The 25,298-nt window shown below is 48.1% G+C and overlaps 1 protein-coding gene across 5 annotated transcripts in view; it reads right to left on the reverse strand.

Moving 5' to 3' along the window:
- Positions 1-25,298, reverse strand: part of RIMBP2 (RIMS binding protein 2) — a 90,003-nt gene that overhangs the window by 59,903 nt on the left and 4,802 nt on the right. For 4 of the 5 annotated variants that reach the window (XM_066562247.1, XM_066562249.1, XM_066562252.1 and 1 more), the window contains exon 2: positions 7,346-7,480. The gene's annotated coding sequence lies outside the window, so the exon portion shown is untranslated. Of the gene's footprint in view, positions 1-7,345; positions 7,481-25,298 lie in introns of those variants that run through there. The other variant, XM_066562251.1, reaches the window with a different exon arrangement.

Genomic DNA, 25,298 nt, shown 5'->3' on the forward strand with positions numbered 1-25,298 from the left:
CAAGACTTGGATTCCAGGAATTTCAGAGCCTGAAATCCCAGCTCCTAAAACCTGAAAGAGGCTGGAGAGAACAGCTGTCACAGACATCTTTTATGAAAAATCCTTTCCTGAGAAGCTGAGAGGCCTCAGGAACAAAATGTAACCAATGGTTATCTGCTGCTGTGGAATGCAACAGGTGCAGCTGGGATTGGGCTCATGTGGTTGTTTCTAATTAATGGCCAATCACAGCCCAGCTGGCTCGGGCTCTCTGTCTGAGACAGAAGCTTTGTTATCATTCTTTGTTTTTCTATTCTTAGCCAGTCTTCTGATGAAACTTTTTCTTCTGTTCTTTTAGTATAGTTTTAATGCAATACATATATAATAAAATAATAAATCAAGCCTAAAACATGGAGTCGGATCCTCGTCTCTTCCCTCACCCTCAGACCCCAGTGAGCACGGTCACAGCCAAGCAAACGAGCTGACAACAGAGCAGTTTGCTGCCAGCTGGAACTGCTCCTGTGACAGCCCACAGGGGGTTTGAGCCCCAGACCTGCAGGCAGGCAATGCCACCAGCCCTGCTCTGCAGGCACCCCCCAAGAACAGCTCTGAGCCTCTCACAGCTCTGACACCCCGTGAGTTCCTGCTGGATTAAACATTCAGTGCCAGACACTGTTAAATTGGGATTTCACAGTTCTCCCAACTCAGCCCAACCCTGACAGGGGAGGGAAGGGCAAACCAAAGTTCCCAACTCGCCGTAAGTTTTTGTCAGCGCTCAGAAAGGATCAAGGGGAGCCCAGGGTGCAGCTGCACGGAGCAGTCAGTGCATGGGCATCACAGAGCAAATGCAGAGAGCCCAAAGGCTGCCCCAGGTCCCAGAGAGTCCCACCATCCCCTAGAACTTCAGGCAGAATCTCTAAATTAGCAGACCCAGCAGAAAGCCCAGGTGCTCAGCTATCAAACCTGCCCCAAGACAGACCTCACAGTGCCTCCTGCCCATCCTCCCCAGGTCACTAACCATGGGGCTGCCTTCCCCACAGGCAGACATTTCCCACTCACACTCCAGGGGCTGCCTTGGTTTTAAAGTTAATTACATGGAAATGTGCTAAAAGTGCTGCTGCTGCATGGGAGGAGTGCAGCCCTCTTCGTTTTATAGGTAAGGACACAGTCCTGTTTCAGGGGAATTATTCCCAGAATCTGAATAGCTGAGATCTTGCACCGGGCATGGCCCAGCTCGTCTGCCAGTCTAAATTGGTTCATGTGGCAAGAAAATGCTCTCAACAGGGCTGGAATCCGAGAAATAGAACTTGAAAATAGAAATTAAAATCCAAAATCAAAGTAAAAAAGCCCAAAAAGCCTCCCAACCCCTCCTACTGATACAGCAGTCAGTCAGCCTATCAAAATTACATGACTTTTACCACACTTTTAAATTGCTTTTAATTATTACCATTTACGCTGCCCTGGAAATGACAAAGTGTCTCAGCTGGAGTCAGGGATAAATTTTCAATAATGTTGGAAAGCAAAGCAACACTCTCAGAATGTGGACTTCAAACCTGCCCCAAATCAGCTGTGAGTGTGCTCAGAGCACGTGGAAGCAGGGCCAGGCTCCCTGTGAAGGCTCAGAGCACTCTGCAGAGCTGGGAATGGCCCCGAGGGCGCCAGGAACTATTCTGCACACAAATAACACAGAGACGCTTGCTTCTGTCTGTAATGAGAATTAGCAGCATTTAGCCTCAAAAAGGAGCCAGACTCACCCCTGCCAAATGCTCTGGTCTTCAAGGAAACAGACAAAATGTGGAAGGAAGATGGGAAAACTGAATTTGGTTCACAACTATGGCTGGAGAACAAGCAAACCAGGTTCCAGTCTCCTTGTGGCCCTTTGGAAGCAAAGCTGCACCCAGCAGCTCCTGCTCCAGATGCAAATAATGCAACCTCAGGTGACAACAAATGCACAGCAACAGTGCAGTGCAGCACAACACAGCTCCATCCCCACAGGACATGGCCTGCCAAAACTCACTGCTGAGCTGCAGAGCTGGGTCATGAGGAGTAATTACATGAATGAAAAATGCCCAGAATACATCTTCTCATTATTGTTACTTTTCTTATATTTAGGGCTTTTAACAATTTTTCTACATTGACTTCAGATCAAACTACTGCTAAATTTGCAAACTACACAGCTTCAAATTTGCAAACTACACAGCATTCTATGGAAAAAATAGGAGCAGATTCCCTTATGAATACATTTTGGTCAGTCTTTGACTTACTCCCAGCTTCACAACCTTGGTTTACAGCTCAGAGACTGACAGGAGCAGGGCTGATTCCAACTAAACCAAATTACAGGTATTAATTAATGGCTGATGCTTGTTTGCCAGCTCCTGCAAGCAGAAGGGTGGATAGAAATGTATTTACAGCAGAATTTAATTACCCATTTTCAAGCCACTGGCCTCCTGGCAAAAGCCTCCCGACGTAGTGCAGAATAGGACTTGGATTAAGAATTAATTTACTGTCAGGAGTGATCTGCAATTTAACAGCTTAATCGAGTTTGCTGTGAAATTGGTCAGGAGCTGTGGAGCCTGAGCTGCCCCAGAGCTGCTGCAGCCAGGCAGGGTCAGGATCCATGAATCAGCTCAGCCACAAAACCAGGCCTGGCTCAGGATCTAGAGCTAAAGCAGCAAACCTGAGCCAGGTTCAGGATCTAGAGCTAAACCAGCAAACCAGGCCTGGCTCAGGATCCATGAATCAGCTCAGCCACTAAACCAGACCTGGCCCAGGATCTATAGCTAAACCAGCAAACCTGAGCCTGGCTCAGGATCCATAAATCAGCCAGGAACCAGAGCCTGGCTCAGGATGTGCTCAGGATCCACAGCTCAGCCCTAAACCAGAGCCTGGCTCAGGATCCACAGCTCAGCCCTAAAGCAGGGCCTGGCTCAGGATCTGCTCAGGATCCACAGCTCAGCCCTAAAGCAGGGCCTGGCTCAGGATCCACAGCTCAGCCCTAAAGCAGGGCCTGGCTCAGGATGTGCTCAGGATCCACAGCTCAGCCCTAAAGCAGGGCCTGGCTCAGGATCTGCTCAGGATCCACAGCTCAGCCCTAAAGCAGGGCCTGGCTCAGGATCCACAGCTCAGCCCTAAAGCAGGGCCTGGCTCAGGATCCACAGCTCAGCCCTAAAGCAGGGCCTGGCTCAGGATCCACAGCTCAGCCCTAAAGCAGGGCCTGGCTCAGGATGTGCTCAGGATCCACAGCCAAACCAGCAAGCCCTGACCGTCTCTGTGACAGGAGCTGCTCAGGACACCTCTCTCACTTGGATTTGCCCTGTGCTGGACTCCTGTCAGCAGCAGACAGTGCCAGGCTCAGTTCTGTGCACCCAGAGCAGGCTCTCCTCCCGTGCAATGCCCCTGGCATCCCCTGGATCCCTGCCCAGGGTGGGCTGTGGGGAGCAGGCAGCAGCAGAGCCGCCCCCAGCTCGAGTGGGAAGCCAGGCTGCAGCCCTGGAAATGCCAAGGCACAGAAAAAGCACGCCTGTCCCAATTTCCTCGTGTTATTTTGGTACACTTCAGGAAAAAGCCCAACAACACATAACTCATTAATTATAACCTTTCAAAAGTGTTTTCCTTCCCCCCCAAACTGCTAAAATTTAGCAGAGCTGCAGCCAAAGTTCTAATAGAACTAATTTTAGCCTTTGTCATGCACAGAACATCATGAAGTAGGTCTCATCCTTCTATTAATGCAGATGTATGGAAGCAGTCGGTGCAGGAAGCTTTCAGAGGGGCTGGTGAGTGTTCTGTGGGCCTGGTGTGTGTGCTGGTGAGAGCACAGCCCTGACAGGCCAGGAGAATGAGCAGGGCCCAGCTCCATTCACTGACAGCCACATGCAGATTTTACTGCCATGTTCATCTATCTCACTGATTTCAGCAGCCTTGTCACACGTGCTGGCCTCACTCTCTGCTGTCTGAGCCCAATTGCCACAGTGCTTTAAAAATGGAAATGCTTCTGGTGGTCGCATGCGCTGGCTTTCTTGGGAGAGTGGCTCAGTGCTGATGAGAGGGACCAGACTGGAGTTCCCTGATAATCCACAGGAAAACAAGGCACAGGCAGGGCAGCGGCTCAGCCAGATCTCCACTAAAATCCCTGGGAGGAAAACCAAAAACCAAAACCAGCCCCACGCACCCCTCACACCTCTGAGCCACACTCGGCTCTGCCCGCTCACATCCTTGGCCCTGTTTGTGATTTTCAGAGGCAGGGAAGGAGCCAGAGAGAGCAGTGCCCTGCTGGGGCTGGGCTGTGCCAGGACACAAACAGAACCCTGGCATTTCCATTGCAATGTCAGCTTAATTTACCGTGAGGATTAAAAACTCTGGCACAGGAGTGTGTAGCTGTGTGGTTAGTGCTGATCTAAACACCAGCATTCTGCATGACTTACCCTGTCAGCTTCAAACCCTTCACAAAAGGACTTGGTTCATTTTTGCTTTTAGCCCAACATTTGTCAGTGAAGCACCTCCTGCATTTGGAATCTGTGCTGGGATCCCCAGACAGAGATGCAAATATAAAACATGCATGAGTGCTAAGCAAGGATGGGGCAGCAATTTGTGAACATCAGCACGCTCCAGTGTTCACACTCCCAGATTTGCTGGCTGTATCTGATCAGAAGGGACAGCTCACAAATGCAGGTTTAAACATCTCTTTGACACCCAATATGCTTTTCCCCAGCACACCTTTTATCCCTATGTGCATCACCATGGGCTCACCACAGCCCCCAAAATCCATTTCAGAGAGGGATTTAAACAGGACTCAAGCTGTCCCCTCAATAATTTCCAAATTAACTCTCAGGCCAAAACAGAAACCTGTCACACACACCTCTGAGTTCAGCAGCAACCCCTGAAGGTTTTTGTATGGGGTTTCAGATTTACATTTCTCAGTTTCATCTGAATACTTTGCCTCCAACCACTGTACTGGACAAGAAGCCTTGCAAGATTCTGCAGTCTGAATCATTAGGACAAAAGTTAATTAAATCACATTACATTCTCTCCTCAGACATGCTATTTTGTCTTAAAGATGATTAAACAAGAGACAAATGTAATTAGGGCAGGAAAAAGTATAAGCCAAACGTTAATCTTATGGTGTGCTTTAGGAAAATGGAGCAATAAATCACCTTGCTGCCTTTGTTTGGCAGTAACTGATAACACAGAGAGCCCTCAGCCTCCCTGCCTGATACCAGCATCACTGATGGGGCAGTGTGGAGGGAGCTGGGGCTGTGGCAGCAGAAATTCCAGTTAGACAGAGAGGGAACATCTGAGCCTGGCTCATGGAGATGGAGCCCTCCAGAGAGGAATCGGTGGCAGCAGATATTCCAGTTAGAGAGAGAGGGAACATCTGAGCCTGGCTCAGGGAGATGGAGCCCTCCAGAGAGGAATCGGTGGCAGCAGATATTCCAGTTAGAGAGAGAGGGAACATCTGAGCCTGGCTCAGGGAGATGGAGCCCTCCAGAGAGGAATCAATGGCAGCAGATATTCCAGTTAGGACAGAGACCATCCAAGCCTGGCTGGTGCAGGTGGAGCCCTCCAAGGAGCATCAATGGCAGCAGATATTCCAGTTAGGACAGAGACCATCCAAGCCTGGCTGGTGCAGGTGGAGCCTTGCCGAGAGCCCTCAGCACAGCCCCGGGTGGTGGAACCCAGGCTGCACCAGGCTGTGCAAACCCCTCAGCTGCCCCTGAGGGAGCCCAGCTCTGCCCCAGGAGGGCTCCAGGGAAGGGGCAGAGCCCTGGACGTGCCCCTGCTCCTGCTGGGCAGGTGTGCCCAAAGGAGATGGTGGCTGTGACCCCCAGGATGCCCCAGGGTGGGTGGGATGCCCCCTCCCCATGCTGGGATTGCACAGAAAAGCTGGGATTTCAGGGAAACACTTTTTGCCTCCTGAAGGCACAAGTTCTTGGTGTGAAGGAATAACCAGTGAGTCCCCAGTGACTCCAGGGGTGCCCAGGTGGGTTTTTGTGGGCCTGGGTCTGCAGAGAGCCCCTCCCTCCCTTCTCCTGCTCAGGGAATCTGACCCTGCAGGCAAACACTGACTCCCCCTTTGCCACCAGACCCCAGCATTCTGCTCACATCACTGCTGTGTAATTATTCTTTTCAGGAGCAGAAATGCAAAGGAGGCATTAACAGCCGTTCCAAATATCACATTTGTGCACTTTTCCCTTGTCATATTAAATATAATTACTTCTGATGCAATCAAACTCATACCCTTCACATGGATAAATCCAGCACCAAATTTAGAACCCCAAGCTTCAAACATCAGGCTCTTAAAGCAAAGCTTTAAGCCTTTACTTTCAGTTCACTGAGGTACAAAGAACAGTGAGAACATAAGGTTTGAAAATGGTATTTTTAAAATGAAATTTCTTGAAATTATTCTGTTAGTTACTGGTGGCAAAGAGCTTTGAAGATCAAAGGTGAGACATGAACTCCATCTGATGGCTCAGCAGCAGGAGATGGGAACCAGCTAACTGACCAAGCTTTCCAGAAGGTTCCTCTCTAAACTGAGAATCAGAGCATGTGAAATGCAAGCAGAACTCCTCTGCTGCTCTTGAGAGCCAGGATGGGTGCCCCAAAGCAGACTGAGATGTGCTGGTATGTCACAGAGATATTTTATGAAAAATCCTTTCCTTAGGATCTTTTCTCCTGAGAAGCTGAGAGGCCTCAGAAATGAAATGTCACCAATGGTTATCTGCTGCTGTGGGATGCAACAGGTGCATCTGGGATTGGGCTCATGTGGTTGTTTCTAATCAATGGCCAATCACAGCCCAGCTGGCTCAGAGTCTCTGGTCAGTCAAAAGATTTTATTATCATTCCTTTCCTTTCTATTCCTTTCAAGCCTTCTGATGAAATCCTTTCCTCTATTCTTTTAGTATAGTTTTAATATATAATTTTCTTTTAATATAATATATATCATAAAATAATAAATCAGCCTTCTGACACATGGAGTCAGGATTCTCATCTCTGCCCTCGTCCTGGGACCCCTGTGAACACCAGGACACTGATCAGAGCCACAGGCTGTGCCCAGGCTCCTGCACCTGCCATTCCTGCAGCCAGAGCTCAGCACTGGAGTTATTTATGTCCCATTGTTGGCCTTGACACCCCCATTTCAGGCTGGGGCTGCCCCACAAGCAGAGCTGGGTGTGCTCAGTGTGAGTGCAGGATTCAGCAATCAGGGCAGAGCAAACTGCAGCCAAACCCTCCCAAACCTCCCCCAAAACGCCCAAACCCTGGAGCTGTGCACACACAACCAAAGCCAGAAGCAGCCCAGAGCAGCCCCTGGGCTGCAGAACAAAACTCTGCAGGTGCAGCAGCTGCACAGGCTGGGGAACAGAGCCAGACTTACTGAGAGCTGCCAGGGATGACACTGGCGTCAAGGTGCTGACATGGGACTGGAGGCCTCTGTCTCTCCTATAAAGCAGCTCTGATCAGAGGTTTCCTGTGGAGCTGCAGGCTGCAGGCATGAGGGAGCATCTCCAAACTGTGCAGGACAAAAGGAAAGCAGTCAGTTTGGTACAGCTGCATTTACACTCCTCTATCAGTGCCCCGTGGGTTCCACTGCCTGTGCCCCCAGAGCTGCAGCAAAGTCGGGGTTCATTACCACTACATAGCCAAGCTGAATTAATTAATTCGGCCTTGCTGAATAAACATTTCTGTCGTGGCAAGTAACAAGGCTGAAGTCCGACAAAAGCTCCAAAATCAGCCTTAAATTTGTGCTCAAACCCAGAGTGGAACGGAGGAGGGGAGAGGATGAGAAGCATGAATCAGTTCTTCCCAAGACTTTATTTTTTTCCCCGGCATGGAATTCTAAAAATACCTTTGGATGGTGTCCCTCCACACCCAGAACGGCAAGGCACAGGAATTGCATCCTGCATGCACCAGGAGCTAAATACCAGAGGCTGACAGATTGCACAGGGGTAATCAATGACAGATCTGCCACCCATCCCCACACACCGCCAGCTATGTTAAATGCCTTTACTTACATCACTGGTGTCTTCATCAGCACAAACCTAATTCACATGGGGGCTGTGCCCTGGGACAGGGAATCACTCAGGAGGGGATGCACCCCAGATCTGCTGAGGTGCAGTCACACCTTTCATTATTCATGAGCTCCCTGAGCAGATCCAGGGCTGCAGGCATCGTAATTCAATGCCCTGGAACTGCCTGGTGACTCACTGAGGTGCCTGCTGGAGAGCCCTGGGCACGGCCTTTGGCTGTTTTGGGAGGTCCCTCCATGCAGTGCGAGTTACCCGGCTTGGTCTGAGCCTGGCATCGTTTCCTAAAGCCACAAACAAAGGCAGAGGAGCAGAGCCACACACGGGAGGGGTTGCTGCAGGCAGCGTGCCAGTGGCACGGGGATGCTCCATGGGCTAAAGATGCAGCTTCACAGCTCCAACCCAGCACAGGAGCTGCAAATGCAGCTTCACAGCTGCAGCCTGTGCTCAAACCAGGCACAGGATCTCAATGAAATGCAGCTTCACAGCTGCAGCCTGTGCTCCAACCCAGCACAGGAGCTGCAAATGCAGCTTCACAGCTGCAGCTTGCATTCAAGCCCAGGATCTGCAATCAAATGCAAGTTCTCAGCTGGTGTTCAAACCAAGCCCAGGATCTCAATGAAATGCAGGTTCACGGCTGCAGCCTGTGTTCAAGCCCAGGATCTGCAATCCAAGCGCTGTTTTGCAGAGTCATTACCACTCCTGTGGAGTTCCAGCTTTCCCCTGGGGCTCTCTGAGTGTAAAAGAGCAAGAATTCCCTGCAGCTCCACAAATGCCCAGCTGCGGTGCCTGCAGGGGCTCTGTAAATGCAGGTACAAGTCCCCATCCTCATCCTCATCATTGTCACCCTCCCAGAGCTCCCACTGGGCAGGGCTCGGGTGACGGGGCACAGGAGGAGCTGACCTTGCGAGCCCGAGCAGCACACAGGCAGCAGAGCTTGCTGGAGAACTGCAAAGTCTTTCTAGGAAATGCCCGCAGAGCCAGGCTCTGCTGGGCTCAGCTCTGCGGGACGAGCTGCAGAGCCCAGCCTAAGGAGCCACATCCCTGGCGGGCACTCTCAGCTTGTGTTTAACATCCAGGGATTGGAATGATGCTGTTGCTGCCTTAGCTTCTATGATCTCTAGCTATACATCAGGAATAACTCGGCAATTGAATCTTGCATGGTCTCTACACATCAGGAATAACTCAGCAATTCAATCTTGTATGGTCTCTAACAATATATCAGGAATAACTCAGCAATTGAATCTTGTATGATCTCTAACAATACATCAGGAATAACTCAGCAATTGAATCTTGTATGGTCTCTAACAATATATCAGGAATAACTCAGCAATTGAATCTTGCATGGTCTCTATACATCAGGAATAACTCAGCAATTGAATCTTGTATGGTCTCTAACAATATATCAGGAATAACTCAGCAATTGAATCTTGCATGGTCTCTATACATCAGGAATAACTCAGCAATTGAATCTCGTATGGTCTCTAACAATATATCAGGAATAACTCAGCAATTGAATCTTGCATGGTCTCTATACATCAGGAATAACTCAGCATTGACTTTGCTGTAAGTGAGGAGTGCCTGGTGATCACAGCGAGCAGCCAGGTTACAGAGCACAAAAACATCCAACATTCCAAGTGCCAACAGCTGCAAGTTCTCCCTCTGCTGAAGCAATGCTTGAACATTGAGCTGGCCATGCTTCAATAAATCCTGCACAAAACACATTTCAATCTTTCCTCTTAAACTGAAGGGATTTTCCTGCCCTGCCTCTGCTCTAACATGTCTTTTTCTTTTTGCCTCTATCAGAGTATAAATGTTCAGTATTAGTGAAATGATCAGCAATATTACAATGTGCAGTTGTGCAGCTCTGCACTGTGTGGGTGTGTGCAGACACTTATTCAATACAGACACTAACCTGGTATATTCTATTTACTGTCTATAACAATTTATTACAATTTATTACTGTCCTAGTAAGTCTAAGTAGGTACCAATAAGATAAGCCTTGGGTTAGGGGCACTGTTAATTTTTAGGGTAAAGATCCCACAGACTCATCACCCGCACTGTGGCAGGGCAGGACAGTGGGCAGAGATTCAGGGGAGGGAAATGCCCCCAGGCAGTGCCCGGGGCACAGAAATTCTGCAGATCCCAGCCCTCCCCAGGCTGATCTGGCCCAGCAGCTCTCGTGGAGCTCATGGGAAGAGGAAAAGCCTCTTTGGCTGTCCTGGAAGGTCTCCATGCAGGATGAGGGGTTGATGGCTCAGGGTGAAGTCAAATATCATCCTGTACAGCTGAGAACAGGGAAATACTTTGATGATATTTGTCTTCCAATTGGAGAGCTTCTTGGTGAGTGGAACAAGCCCCAGTTGTGCCCCATTCCATCACATTTCAAAGTCACAAACCAAATTAATTAGCGAGATCGTGGCACCTCCTCCTTAATCTCATTAGCAAAGACTAATGGCTACAGAATCAATTATTCCATACAGATTACTGCCTCAACACCACCAGCCTCTGCATCACACAGGCTCATTCTGAATTTAAATTCTGTTGTAATTTACTCCACTAGTTTAATTACAACCCTTAATTAAGTCCCTTCTTTAATCAACTGTATAGCTGTGTCCATTCATGTATGGCAGCATATAAAATAAAAAACAAAGAACAAAGAACAAAGCCATGGGTGCAGCACCAGAGCTGTGCCAGGACTTGGTTGGCCCCAACCTCTGCTCCAGGAACTGCAACCATTCCTTCCTCTGAAATGCCCACAGTGAGCTCCTAACAAACACAAAGAAACACACACTTTTACCTAAGGTTTACAAAACCATGATTCAATGTTCATTTTGCAGTTCCTGAAAATCCAGTGGATTTGTGATTACACTGACACCCTTCATTGTTTACTCTTCTGTCAGCTCAGTGTCTGGGGGTCTGCAGGTGCTGTATTTTCCAAAATAGAGAATTTCATTTCCAAAGCAATAATTGAGGTTTTCCAGCTTCACTCTCCTCTATTACCACAAACAGTTTGCATTTCCTTCCAATGCAGTATGGGAGTAACAAGTTTCTCCATTGGTCTCCACACATTCCTACTTTTGCTTTTTTTGCTGATTTTTTTTCCAGAATGGTAAAAAAAAAAAATCTTATCATTTCCTGATAAAGAACCCAAGTGGGTTTTTTCTTCAGTTCTACCTTTCATAGTCTCATGCATAACTGATAAAACTATCCAGTGACTTTTCTTTAAGATCTACTAGAACAAATGCACCAAAAGGGAATTAGCCACAAAAATGAGAAAAGCCAACACCCTCTCTGTATGCAAATTTCTTCTCTTAAATACAAAAAATGAGACCATGGGAATCCTATTTCAGTGAGCAAATTAACAAAAGGTCAGAAAGCTTGATCTTTGTCACTGGTGTACTCTGTCTGAAAGCTGAACTGCCATTTAAATATTCATAAGGGAGAGCTGTAATTGCAGGTTGAGAGCTCTGTGTGCGCAGGAGAGGAAACTGAAAATATTCATGACATGGGAGATATTCCACCAAAGGAAAATTCAGGTGAAGGAAAGGAGCCCTAACCTGGAATTTCAGTAATTTATGAATCCAGACACATGAGGAAGTGTCCTAAAGCCTTTCACTTTTGGGGTCTGCAATGGGACACAGGCAGAGGAGGGAAATTCAGCCTTCACCAGCCACTGGAAACAGAGGGAAAAAGTGGTTCCAAATGATGGCAGGAGCACAGGCCGTACACAGAGCCATGTTCCATTTATGAATATTTTTTATGAAATAAAAAGGAACAAAGGAGGAGCAGCAGCTGCAGAGACGTGCGGGTGGAGAAGCAGACAGAGATGTGCAGCCCCTGCTGCAGCTGTGAGCTGGGCTTGCCCCCAGCAGCAGCACCAGAGCCCCCTCCCAGCAGATTGAGGGTTCCCCCACATAATCTTCCTGCCTGGTTTTAGTGCCTCCAACTAAACTAAATTTACACTTCTCCCTGTAGTGTGATACCCAGTTCAGTGAAGTTTCTGTTCAAGTTATTCTGTTTGGCAGTGCAGGAAGCTCAGAGATTTCCCAGCCAATTCTTCCTGCACAAAGCCCAGACAATACCAATGGTCCTCTCTGCATCCTCCACCTGCGCTCCCTTCAGGCCCAAAAGTGCTTTTCACACCCGGGAAATGTTCCCCTTTTGGCCACAAGGAAATTCCCTCCAGGCACGGGAAGCCCCAGCCCAGAGCTGCTCAAAACGCACAGCAAAGGGCAGCACAGCAAATCCCACAGGTGAGATCACATTCTGAGAGGAAAATGCTCCAAGAGCTGCCTTGCCATAGCCTGGAGGCTTCAAGGGAAGTAACTACAGGATAAATAAAACCTGAACTCTGTCACCAATACACACAGTGAGCTCGATAGGAATTCTTCTGAGCCATCAGAAAAGAAAGAGTGTTTGGCTTTCCAGAAAGGAAACCCCTCCTCCAAAAGGGACCCCTCCACCTGCAGGGTCCCTGCCCAGTGATCCTGTGATACTGAGGTTCTGAGAGCAAGCTGCCCCTGGAAAATGCAAAGCGGGCTCCAAAAGAAAGAGTCTCAGCTCCTTTTTGGAAGCATGTAACAAAAGATGCTCATTGGTTAGACAAGGCAACATCCCAAAATACTCCACTGATGACACCTGGTGGAGTTGCACAGGGCTTTCTGTCAGCTCCTGAACACATTTCAGACTGCAGGTAGCAAACTGTGGGAAGTGGTCATGGCAGTGGAGTTCAACTCTGAATTAATTGGATGTTTTCAAAACGATATCATGTTCCTCCCATCCCAACAGCCACCTCTGCCAGCTGTGCCCAACCCCAGCTGCTCTGAACATCCATTATCCATTATCCAGCATTTCAGATGGGGCTGTGGAGCAGTAAAGGATTGCCCTGGCAGGTTCCTGGCTGGAGCATCCATTCAGAGCACGTCCACTCTGAGCCTTCAGCTGCACAGGGCACCCCAAAATCGGGGCTCCAGGCTCACAGAAACTCACAGAACTCGGGGTTCCAGGCTCACAGAACTCACAGAACTCGGGGTTCCAGGCTCACAGAACTCGGGGTTCCAGGCTCACATAAACTCACAGAACTCGGGGTTCCAGGCTCACAGAACTCACAGAACTCGGGGTTCCAGAGTCACAGAGCTTGGGGTGCCACACTCACAAAACTCTGGGGTCCCAGACCTCAGCAGCTCTGCCCTGCTGAAGGGAACTCTCAGGGCTCATTGGGCAGAGCCCATGGAAGGGAGAGGTGTCCTGGAGGGGGACAGACAGACAGACAGACAGACAGACAGAGGCCTGTGCTCCCTGAGGCTCTGGGCTAGCAGAACCTGCCACCCACACCCCTGATGCTCCGTCCAAGGTGGCATTCCTGAATTTCATCTGAATTTCAGTCCTGAATTCCATCCCAGAGCCCGCCCCGCAGTGCAGGCGGGCAGGACAGAGCTCAGGCCCAGCTGGGGCAGAAAGTGACCCGGACCTGGAGCTCCAAGCTGCAGATTCCCTTTCTCCTGCTGAGCCCCAGCTCTGGGCATGGACAGCATCTCTGCTCTGAAATGTCCTGACACATTTCCTGGGACAGTGGAAGGTTGCTGCCTTTAATAATCTTGTTTTCCCCCAGCTTGGGCTGCCAGTGAAACCACCCTGGTGGCTGTCAGCTCTTTCACAGCATCCAGAATAAATGAGTAAGATGTGTTTGTCACCAGACAAAAACATCCTTGTGTCTCTGTTCCAGCATCCTCCCAGTATCAGCCAGACTGAACAATTCCCACCACGACAGCAAAGAGGAAACACTGCTGAAAATGCAAAGCTTAGCCTGTGGCTAATTATACAGAGCCAGCTTTGGTGAATGTTGGTCTTGATTGCGAATGGGAAGATTGTTGATTTGATTTTTTAATAAATAAATTTAAAAATTAGAGCTCACTTGTCACTTGCAGCTCAAAGTAAGAAAGAACAATAGGCAGCACTGGAGGCTGTCCAGGCATGCAATCCCAGCCCTGGAACAGAAACATCCAGAGCCTGCATCACCAGAATGATAAAATGAATGCAGAATGAATTGACAAGAAAAAAGCCCTGATAAGCAATAAAATGCTCACACCAACCAATGGAAAACACTGCAGAAAAAGTATGATTTACTTTGATTTGATAAGTGAATTATGTGGCAAAGTGAGGTGTTTCCTTCAAAAATCAGCTAAGGACTGGGCTTTTGGTTTTTTTCCTTTGTCTTTCTTTCTTTCTTTTTTTTCTTTTTCTTTCTTTCTTTTTTTTTTTTTTTACTTTTTTAATTGGAACAATAAAATCTTCACCAACTATATTAACTATATATAGAGATATCTATATATATATATATATATATATAACAAATTATATTAAAATCTATATTTTCCAGAGTTTTCCACCCTTTTTTCCATTAAGGTCCCCATGGCTCTGTGCTCCCTCTCTGTGAAGCAGACACTGGAACCTCCTTGGCACACAGACTCCAGCACTGAAACTCCACAGAACCCAGCCCTGCTGGGAGCTGCACTGAGCCAGCTCCTGCCTGCAAAAGCCTCTTCTCCCTCCTCCATGCTGCCCTGAATTCCCCTCCTCTGCAGCCAGTATCACACTGGCCTGCCCTGGCAGTTTAAGAGCTTCTCCACCGCTCTGATTCTCACAGTGGCTCTGGCTGGAGCTGACACCAATTCTGCAAATCACTGCAGTCTGGAGGGCTCCCATATTTTTAGCTACTGTGCCAAATTGCTCTGAATCTAATTAGTCAAACACCTATCTGCAGAAATCTATCCCAAATTCAGAGTGAGAGTCTGCTGTCAAAGTTTTAATGATAAATTCAAAGCTGCTTTGGTACCTTCTGGGCAGGAAGCTCTGATGCAAGTGACTCATGTTGCTGTGTCAATCTGAAACCACTTCTGGCTGAAAGCCTCAGAAAGCAGAGTGTGGCAGAAGGTGCCAATAGATCCTGTGGCCAGAGCAAGAAATGGGATTCTTGGGCAAAACACAAATCTGGCTATTAGAGGGAATAATTGCTTTATTTAGTGCTCTTTAACACTGATATCAAACTTACAAGGATAAGCTAAGATAAAGAGGCAAGAGACACGTCCATACTACTGAGATTTCTTCCATAAAGTATCAAATAATTTACCACATTTACAAATTTAAAGAAGGTTATTGAGCATTTCTGGCTGGTTTCTGCATTTTATTCATGCTGCAAATATTGGCACCCTCTGTGTCCTGGGAAAGGGGGCAAGAGATCCCTCCTGTGCTCAGACCCATCCTGCACAGGCTGAAGGAAGCTTTGCACTGACCCTCAGCTCAAATCTGGATAAACCTCCTGGCTAAGGGAAGAAATCTTAATGAACACCAGATACCCATTAACGCTGAATCTCCTAGAATGTTCTTTCTAAATAGTAAGATTTATATCTTAAAATCTCATCTATTACCCCAGACTTCACCTTCAGGTTCCTCAAAAGCACGCAGGATGAGACAAAGCTGCCACAGCTGCAGCCCCATCAGCAAAGCTTTTACACCCCAATTTTCAGCCACATGTGTGAAAAGCCACGTGTCACTCTGCAGGAGCTCCATATAGTACATAGAATTAACACATAAATACAATACCTGCCTTTTCCATGGGGCTGCTGATTTTTGTGCAAATGAATTATCTATTGGCCAGACCAGTTTTTCTTTCACTTCACACATGTGACCAATATATTTCTTACTGGAATTATCCCACAGTGATACTACCACAAGTCTGAGGAGAATCAGGCCTTTAAGCCCTAAGTATTATCAACATAAAATGCAAATCCTTTAAAAAGGATTTGAGATGACTTTTTATGAGAAAATGACAGTCAGGAAAATGTCTGACTGCCTCTGACATAAAAAACAGGACAAGAGCTGAAGATTCATCTCTGTGAAGAAATCTGAAACCCAAATGAAGCCAGAACTCATCTGATAGCAGCTGCTGTCTCTCAATAGCCAAACCATCCTGCACTGAAATCCTCCTTCTGGCAGCACAGAAGCCTCATTTTGGCAAAAACAGAGCCTCCCCTGGCGAGGGCATCAAGCAGCATCTTGAGCCTGTCTTGCACAGCCCAGGGTCTGTGCACCCTGCCCAAGAGCAGCCCTGGGAGCAATTCTGGGCAAAAAGGAACCATTCTGGGCAAAAAGGAACCATTCTGGGCAAAAAGGAACCATTCTGGCAAAAAGGAACCATTCTGGGCAGAGAGCAGAACCATTCTGGGCAGAGAGCAGAACCATTCTGGGCAAAAAGGAACCATTCTGGGCAAAAAGGAACCATTCTGGGCAAAAAGGAACCATTCTGGGCAAAGAGCAGAACCATTCTGGGCAGAGAGCAGAACCATTCTGGGCAAAGAGCAGAACCATTCTGGCAAAAAGGAACAATTCTGGGCAGAGAGCAGAACCATTCTGGGCAAAAAGGAACCATTCTGGCAAAAAGGAACCATTCTGGGCAAAAAGGAACCATTCTGGGCAAAGAGCAGAACCATTCTGGGCAAAAAGGAACCATTCTGGCAAAAAGGAACCATTCTGGGCAAAAAGGAACCATTCTGGGCAAAGAGCAGAACCATTCTGGGCAGAGAGCAGAACCATTCTGGGCAAAAAGGAACCATTCTGGGCAGAGAGCAGAACCATTCTGGGCAGAGAGCAGAACCATTCTGGGCAAAAAGGAACAATTCTGGCAAAAAGGAACAATTCTGGTCAGAGAGCAGAACAATTCTGGGCAGAGAGCAGAACCATTCTGGGCAGAGAGCAGAACCATTCTGGGCAAAAAGGAACAATTCTGGCAAAAAGGAACAATTCTGGTCAGAGAGCAGAACAATTCTGGGCAGAGAGCAGAACAATTCTGGGCAGAGAGCAGAACCATTCTGGGCAAAAAGGAACAATTCTGGCAAAAAGGAACAATTCTGGTCAGAGAGCAGAACAATTCTGGGCAGAGAGCAGAACAATTCTGGGCAGAGAGCAGAACAATTCTGGGCAAAAAGGAGCCATTCTGGGCAAAAAGGAGCCATTCTGTTCCTCTGCCTCCCTCAGCAGCCAGCACCAGGGCTGCACTGATCACTGTAAGTGATGTCAGCACCAGGACTGAAGGGAGCTGCCAAGGCAGAGTGGATCCTGCAGGGAGGGAGCGTTCCCTGCCAGGCCCGGCTGTGCCAGGCCCTGCCCAGCTCCGCAGGCTCTGCTCCGTGCCAGGTGAGCAGCCCTGCAGGCACTAATGGCCCATCACAGCTCAGCTCAGCCCGTGGACAGGAGCCAGGCCCTGATGTGCCCACACCGAGCTCCTCTCTCCTGGCCCAGCCCTCTGCAGAACCACAGCTCCCTTCAGGCAGTGAGACTCTGGGATCAGCTACATGGAAATTGTCAATGATGCATCAACATTTTCTTAGCATCAACCATTTTTCAACATGTGCTGCAGTCACTGAGATTAAAGATGCTCATAATTAAAAATGAATCCTTTTGTTATACAAAATCGACAATATAAATCTTCATGGGATTATTTTGGTTCTCATTAGAGGTGTATAAACTCGAGTTGTCTGGGCCCTCTGACACTCAGTGAAGAAACGGGCACTGCAGGGTGTAATTTATATCCCCTCTAAGACAGGTACCAAAACCAGAAAGCTTTCTTTCTCCATCTGACTTTTGTAAGTTATTACTGCCCGAGCATTGGTCATGGCCCCTGTGATGGTGCTAAAGCTGCCCCTTTCTGGCCAGCCAACAGCACATTTACCTTGGCCTCCCACCTGCTCTTCTCATGTACAGAAGAGTCATTTAGAGCTCACCTGGACTGCACACACCTGTGTGGGACTGTGCCTGGAACTGCTGCTGCCTCCTGCCCTTCTCCAGGGCAGCTCTTTGAATAAGGGCAGGTTAAATAACTGAATCACCACAGGCCCAGAACCAAGCCCAGGAAGTGAGAATCAATTTACTCTGACTTTCCTATGAAGTTGTATGAAGATTGGTTAAAGGATTTTCTGTGTTCTCCATCTGCACCCTGCATCAGCAGAAGGGTGGAATTGCTGATATGCAAGTCACATCCACCTTCCTCTTTGGTCCACTAATCAAAGTGAGATTCCTTGCAATTTCCTGCCTTCCATCTTTGAAGGCATGTGGTCACTTTGAAGATTCCTTGAAGCTTGCAGTATTTTTCCTTGTCACTAAATTCTGTTTCTCCTGGATATCTTACTCCCTTATCAGTGCCAGTGTAAGTTGTCAATACACACCTGCATGCAAACATTGGAGATGTACACAAACATTGGAATTCATCCTTCCAACTGAAAATAAAGCCCCAAACCCCGCACCAGCACAGCTCCTGCAGGTGTGTACCTTGCATGTTCCGCTGGCAGCTCAGATAAGCACTGAGGGAAGCCAAGGGAGCTCCAGACAGGGAAGGTCAATGGTGCTGTGCTGGGGCTGGGCTCTGCACACCCACTGGGCCCCTGCCAGCCTGACTCCTGCCATGCTCTAATATCTGCAGCTGACTGATGACATTAATAAACTCCCAGAGCAGACAGCATGCTAAATTCCAGCCACTGTTCATGGAGGAAGGGAATGGATGTCTTTAATGTCTTTACATACACTTTCTCTTCTAAACCCCAGGAATGAAAAAGGCAAACCCTGGCCTGATTTTCCCCAAAAGAACTCTTCCTTAGGAACCTCCAGCAACCTCCTGATTCTCAGCAGGGTTTTTAGGACCAGGAGAATTCCCTCTCAGCTGAACAAAGAATTTTCTCTTTATTTTTAAGGTGGTTGCTGAAGCCCAGCCAGACAGATGCTGGGCAAAGGCCACACTAAAGCTTTTGGCATTTCTGAGCACTTCCCTCATCCTGGCAACCTCTGGGTGCTTGAACCAGAGCACTCAGCACTCAGCCTGTGCCTGAGTCAGCATTACTGATGAAATCAGACCTACCTTGTCATTTTGTCACTGTTAGACAACAAAGGAAAAGCTCTTTTAGTGTTTCATAAGATAAGCTCCCCAAATTCCTGGTTTATTCATACAGCCCTTTCTTCTCCTTGTTCCAGTTCCAGCTCATCCTTCCTGAACATAAATCCTACACTGACACAAAAAGCCAAAGCTTTAAGGTGTGTTTTGAGAATTCCACTCTCTTTGTAAAGGGTTTTAATTATTGATGATGGAAATAATGGAGCTTGTTTGTCACACCTCTCAGAGTGGGATATTGTGATATTTCCCCTGAAGTATTTACTTGCTGGTTTTATTATTTATGTAGTAGTGGTCTATTATCAATCCAACAATGATGGATAGTGATAGTGAACATTCCTGTGGGGCTTCATCCCTAAAGCAGGTTTGATGGAAGTAGGAAAATCCAAAAGCATTTTCCCATGCACACTTGTGCTGGATTGCAGCAGTGGGACTTGGTGCACATGAGGAGATTTACCACAGATCTGAGCAAGACACTCTGCACCAACCCGTCATGAAAGAAACCCATTGCAGCCTTGAAGTTATTCCAATAAATTATAAATTCTGATAATAGGAGTGCCATGGGCCTTGAAAGCACTGCACCTCACAGGCATGCATTATTCTGCCTAGTTAATGCCAGCAATTATACTTTTAATGAATGTTGCAGGGAACAAAAACTAAATAGTGCTACATGCCTCAAATCTGCATTCCCTAACAGCCATGACTGCTATGAAAATTCTGTTCTCGTGGCAATTGTTACACAGCACAAAGCAAATCTCATTTTTACCCTGAGGCAATGTGGTGCAAGGACAGTCCCGTTCTGCTTACTCGTGAGTTCAGCTTGGAAGGGGAGCACTCCACAAATGACAAGCTTGTGAAAAGCGAAACTGTGATGCATTGCTGAGGACAAAGCCAGTACCAAAGACAAGCAATTAATAAATGAGTAAAACTCACCAGGGTTTAACAAAGAGCACTTCTGAACTCACATTTACCAAACGATTTTAAGAAGCAAGTCCAGACAGACAACATCAACCTTTTAATCTTTGTTTTGCACTCCACCTTCTCACTGGGTGTTTCTCAAACCTCTCCATCTCTTCCTTCCTTTTCCAGTGGCCTGGGAAATCCTGCAGGATCTGACCTCACTTCCAAGGAAGCACTCAGAGCTGAAGGGGCAAACCAGGCTGGTAAAACCCCGAAGAGAACACCAGGGCAGGTGGATGCTTAGCCCAGACACCTTTCCTGGTCCTGCCTGTCACTCTTTCAAACACCAGTTTCCAATTCACTGCCGCCAGTTCATCTTCACATCGCAGTGCACAACCCAGGGAAACTCCTGTTTCTTAGTTACAGCAAATCAGAGTGAGGAAACATCCTTCCCAACAGCAGCACGGGCCCTTGATGCTATTTAATAGAGGGACACTAAAAATCAACGCTCTGACTGAATGTTCTGGTAGCTTTTATGTGCCAGACTAAATTTTGGTTACGGGAAGCACAAGGGGTGAGAGGGGGAAGGCAGCACAGCTGAGAGGGCTCAGGCCTGGGGCAGGGAGGGAGGAGAAGGATTTGTTCTGTTCTCTAAATCCTTCTGTCTTATTTTAGACAAGAAAAAAATGTGTATTTACACCACTTTTATCATTATGTTATAAAAATATCAGCAGCTTTAAGCTTCATACACTTCATTTCCTTGTAAGAGTATTTGCAGAAATCAAACAGACATTTTTCAAAAGGGAAGATAGGCTGCAAGCTGAGCACAGGGTTTGGGGGTTATGATAATTAATAACTATCCAAGGTGGCCAAACTCTCCCTTGCCTGGAAGAGCACAGGGTTTGGGGGTTATGATAATGAATTTATTTATGAAATAAACTACCAATATCCAAGGTGGCCAAACTCTCCCTTGCCTGGAAGAGCACAGGGTTTGGGGGTTATGATAATGAATTTATTTATGAAATAAACTACCAATATCCAAGGTGGCCAAACTCTCCCTTGCCTGGAAGAGCACAGGGTTTGGGGTTTATGATAATGAATTTATTTATGAAATAAACTACCAATATCCAAGGTGGCCAAACTCTCCCTTGCCTGGAAGAGCACAGGGTTTGGGGGTTATGATAATTAATAACTACCCAAGGTGGCCAAGCTCTCCCTTGCCTGGAGCAGCTGGGATCAATACCCAGAGCCACTGGGCAGGGCTGCTCCACTGTGGCTGCACCAGAAACGTCAGCCTGGGAGCTCTGGAAAGGCTGGAGGGAGGCCGGGGCTCACTGGGGCCACCAGAGCTGGGACACTGCTGTGACACCAGCTGCCCTAAAGGCAGGTTTCCCTTTCAAACACAGAAACATCAGCTGTACCCACCTGCCCTACCAAAACCCCATAAAGCTGCTTTACAGCTGCCCCTTTGTTGTGATTCCAGCTCATCCAGGAGCCCTCAACGAAGGTGACACAGCAGCAGGAACTGTGCTCCACCTTCACACAAACCAGAGCTACCAAAATCACATTTGGGAAGTACATTTATACAGAAGGTTTAAGGCTGTTGAACAGAGACCCCTCCAGAGAGACATTTATAGTTCTGTACACACAGCAGGTGAACAGGCAGCCCTTGAAGTGCACAAATCAGGCTCGAGCCACCCTGATTTATGATAGTAGTAATTTTTTTAAAGATTAATTCATTTGTAGGCTCATTACCATGAGTAGCACATGGCCAGTTAATTTAAAATGAAACAAAAAAAGGCTGGTTTTAGAAGATCAATACTTCCCCCTCCTCCTTTCTTATACAACGTTTAATTAAGAGAAGCAATACAATGGACAAATGTTAGAGCAGGTTCTGCAAACAATACCCATGGATTTCCATTGGCCCTGCTGAGTGACCCTGGGCAAATAAACCCGAGGCACACTGAAAATTTCCCACCTGCAAGCCAGACAGAATGATAGCAAACCATCATTGTTAAGCACTCAGTGAAGAGTTTTCTCACTGAAAAGTGCTATTGCAGACTAAGGGCTTCTCTAGACAAAATGTATTTCAATACTGGATTATAAGGCCTGATATTCTCAAAAAAAAAACAAAAACAAAACCCCAACACACAAAATTTCGTCCAGGTCTTCCTCATTCCCAACCACAACTCTCACTCCAGCCCGCAGCAGCTCAGTGAGCCCTGAGCCCTGGCAGCAGGCGAGGAGAGTGAGGCAGAGACGCCCTGGGGGTGATCAGAGAGCACGGTCAGAGCCACAGACGGACAGACACACAGACAGACAGACAAACGCACAGACAGGACAGACGCGCAGACGGACAAACGCACAGACAGGACAAATGGACAGATGGACAAATGCACAGACGGACAGGCGCACAGACAGGACAAACGGACAGACGCGCAGATGGACAGACGGACAAACAGAAAAACGCACAGACAGACAAACGGACAGACACACAGACAAGCGCACAGACGGACAGACGCGCAGACGGACAGACAGGACAGACGCGCGGACGAATGGACCGACTCACAGACGGACAGATGCACAGACAGGACCGACGCACAGACAGGACCGACGCACAGACAGACAGACGGACAGACGCACAGACACACAGACAGGACAGACGGACAGACGCACAGACGGACAGACACGCAGACAGGACCAACGCGCAGACAGGACCAACGCGCAGACAGGACCAATGCGCAGACAGGACAGACGCGCAGACAGGACTCAGCCTGCAAGGCCATGCCCTGGCCAGGAAGCCAAAATGGGATTTGTTTCCTCCAGGGCCCAGGCTGGTCCCTCCATGGAGGGCTCAAACTGCACTGCAGAGGGGATAAGGATGGATAAGGGTCTATAAAAGTGTATTTAGGGTGTATTGAAGATGTATAAAGGTGTACAAGGGTGTATTAAAGATATATAAGGGTGTATTAAGGATGTATTAAAGGAGTATTAAGGGTGTGTAAGGATGTACAAGGGCATATAAAGGTGCGTAAAGGTGTACAAGGGTGTATTAAATGTATATAAGGGTGGATTAAGAGTATATAAAGAGTGTACAAGGGTGTACAAGGGTGCACAAAGGGTGTTTGGGGCACCAGGAGTGTGGAACTGTGTGTGCAGCGTGCCCAGGAGGTGGCCCTGGCCTGCAGGAGGGAGGCAGAGCTCTCACCCTGTGAGTGGACACGCTGCTGCCATTTACAAAAGGCTCCTTTAGCAAACCAGAGCCTAATGAATTAGCAAGCATTAAAAATTGATGGTCCCTACACAGCATTTCTGAAAGCTGTATTGATTCATGTTTTCATTCTGCAGAAAGCACCAGGGCCCAACTGGGATCTGGGGGGACACACGGGGAGGTTTCCTGTGCTCGGGTCCCTTCAGAGCTGGATGGGCAGAGCTCTCAGCAGGGCGCAGGGGCTCCTGAATGCTGCATTTCACGTGGATTCCATCATCACCGGGCAGGGCAGGGAGGTTACAGCCAGCCCTGCCTGCACAGCATCCCTGCCAGGGAACACAGCTGACCTGGCAGCCCAGGGCACAAAGCTTGTGCCAGAACAAACCCTGCACAAGATTTCTGCAGTCAGCCCACATAAAAAACCTGCTCAGGCTCCAGACAGAGCCTTATGTCAGGCCCAGTATGACACAAGCACATTTTCCCCAACTACTTAAAGGTTATGTAATGGAGATCTGCAGAGCATTAGCTGTCACATGACAGCCCCACTAAGATTCCAAACTGCCACCTACCAAATTTAATTAGCAAGCCGTAAAGAAGGGAGAAGGGAAGGAAGGCACTCCTGCAGCTGGCAGGGAACGTTCCTGAGGCTCTGAACTCCAGTTCTGGGGGCAGGCAGGTGGGGAGAGCAGCGAGTCAGGCTTTGCCAGGAGGGGGAACTGGGAGTGCCACAGAGCAGGGAAATGCAGGGCACAGGGGGCCAGAGCCTGCAGTGCTGTGACAGGCACAGCTGAGAGCTCCTTGCCCTGAATTCTGAGCACCAGCAGGCCCTGACCCTGACCCAGCTCCATCCCTCTCCCCCAGCCCACGCCCAGGGCCCCTGTGCTGTGTTTGTTTCCCCCTGGCACAGACCTGTAGAAATCCTGCCTGATGAACACCAGAGACCCCTCACAGTGAGAGGGGCAGGGCTCTCACTGCATTTCCCATGGTTTTCCATACAGGAGTAACCGTGGTGTTCCATACAGGCCAAAAGGCACCTCGGTATCCCATACAGGACTAACAAAGAGCATTTTCAGCTCTGTGAGAAGGAGGTACAGAAATATTCAGCAGGAGCTGAATAGGTAAAGTCACAGAATAAATGCCCTGTTCTGGAGGAATTTAGCCTTGATGTAGGATTTTTCTAAGCCAATCCTAAACAGACTTACCTGCCTCAAGAAAGGCTTGTTTTCCTTTCGAAGCTGGCAAGAGTTGGGGGTATAATTGTAATTTTTTCCATCACACATTCAAAGTAAAAACTTGATGAGACTGTCTATAAAAATGATTGATGCTCCTCAGTGAAAGAAAATCAATCAGCCCAGTTCTGGGGAGGTGGAGCATGGAAGGCAAGGGGGGCATTGATGGCTGCCCAGCAGCTCCCTGTGCTCACACCAAACCCCGAGGAGGAGAGGCTGCTGCAGGGTGGTCCCCAAAGGAAAACTGGAGAAGGTTTCTGATGGCTGTGGGATGGGAGCAGGGAATCTGCCAGGCTGTGATTCTCTCAGGAACAGCTGCCCTGCTGCTGATCCGCCACCCTGGGCACAGCAGTGCCTGCTGCTCTACAAACCAAGCCTGCGTGGAACAGAAAGCTTTATGACAATTATATATCTTTTAAAAAAGCAAAAATCAACCCTCCTGTCCCATTCCCTGTGTCCTGACACTGCCCTGTAAATGCTTCCACCAAACCACTGCCACCAGCAGGGGAATGAGACTCTTCACTCCAGCCTGGACAGACCCACCAGCACCACAGGGAATCCAGCTGACCAATGCTATTCCAGAAACCCCAGAACAAATTCAAACTCTTCTGGCACTCAGCAGTATTCTTCTATAGATCAACAACACACTATGCAGGCTGTCAAGTGATTTATAAGTAGCATCTAGAAGCCTCTGCTGGGATTCAGCATCCTGATGGAGAAAACAGTATTTGGTCTGAAAATCTCATTTCCTGAGCAGATAAAATAAATAGAATATAGTGGAAAGAGAGTTCATCATTATTCCCACTTACAGAAGGAGAACAGAGCCCAGGAGATGCTGAATGCTTTGCTCAGGGCCATTCACAGAACCTGTGGCAGAGCTGGAAGCCCCACTCTGATTTCCTATCAAGCACCAGAGCAGGAAACAAAGTGTGGAGCCAGGAGCCTTTGGAGCACTCATTTCCTCACGAGATCCCAGCCACAGGGGGTTTACAGTCCCCATTTACAGGATGGACACAGCTGCACAC

This window comes from Molothrus aeneus, chromosome 18 (genome assembly GCF_037042795.1).
Source record: "Molothrus aeneus isolate 106 chromosome 18, BPBGC_Maene_1.0, whole genome shotgun sequence".
Taxonomy (NCBI): domain Eukaryota; kingdom Metazoa; phylum Chordata; class Aves; order Passeriformes; family Icteridae; genus Molothrus; species Molothrus aeneus.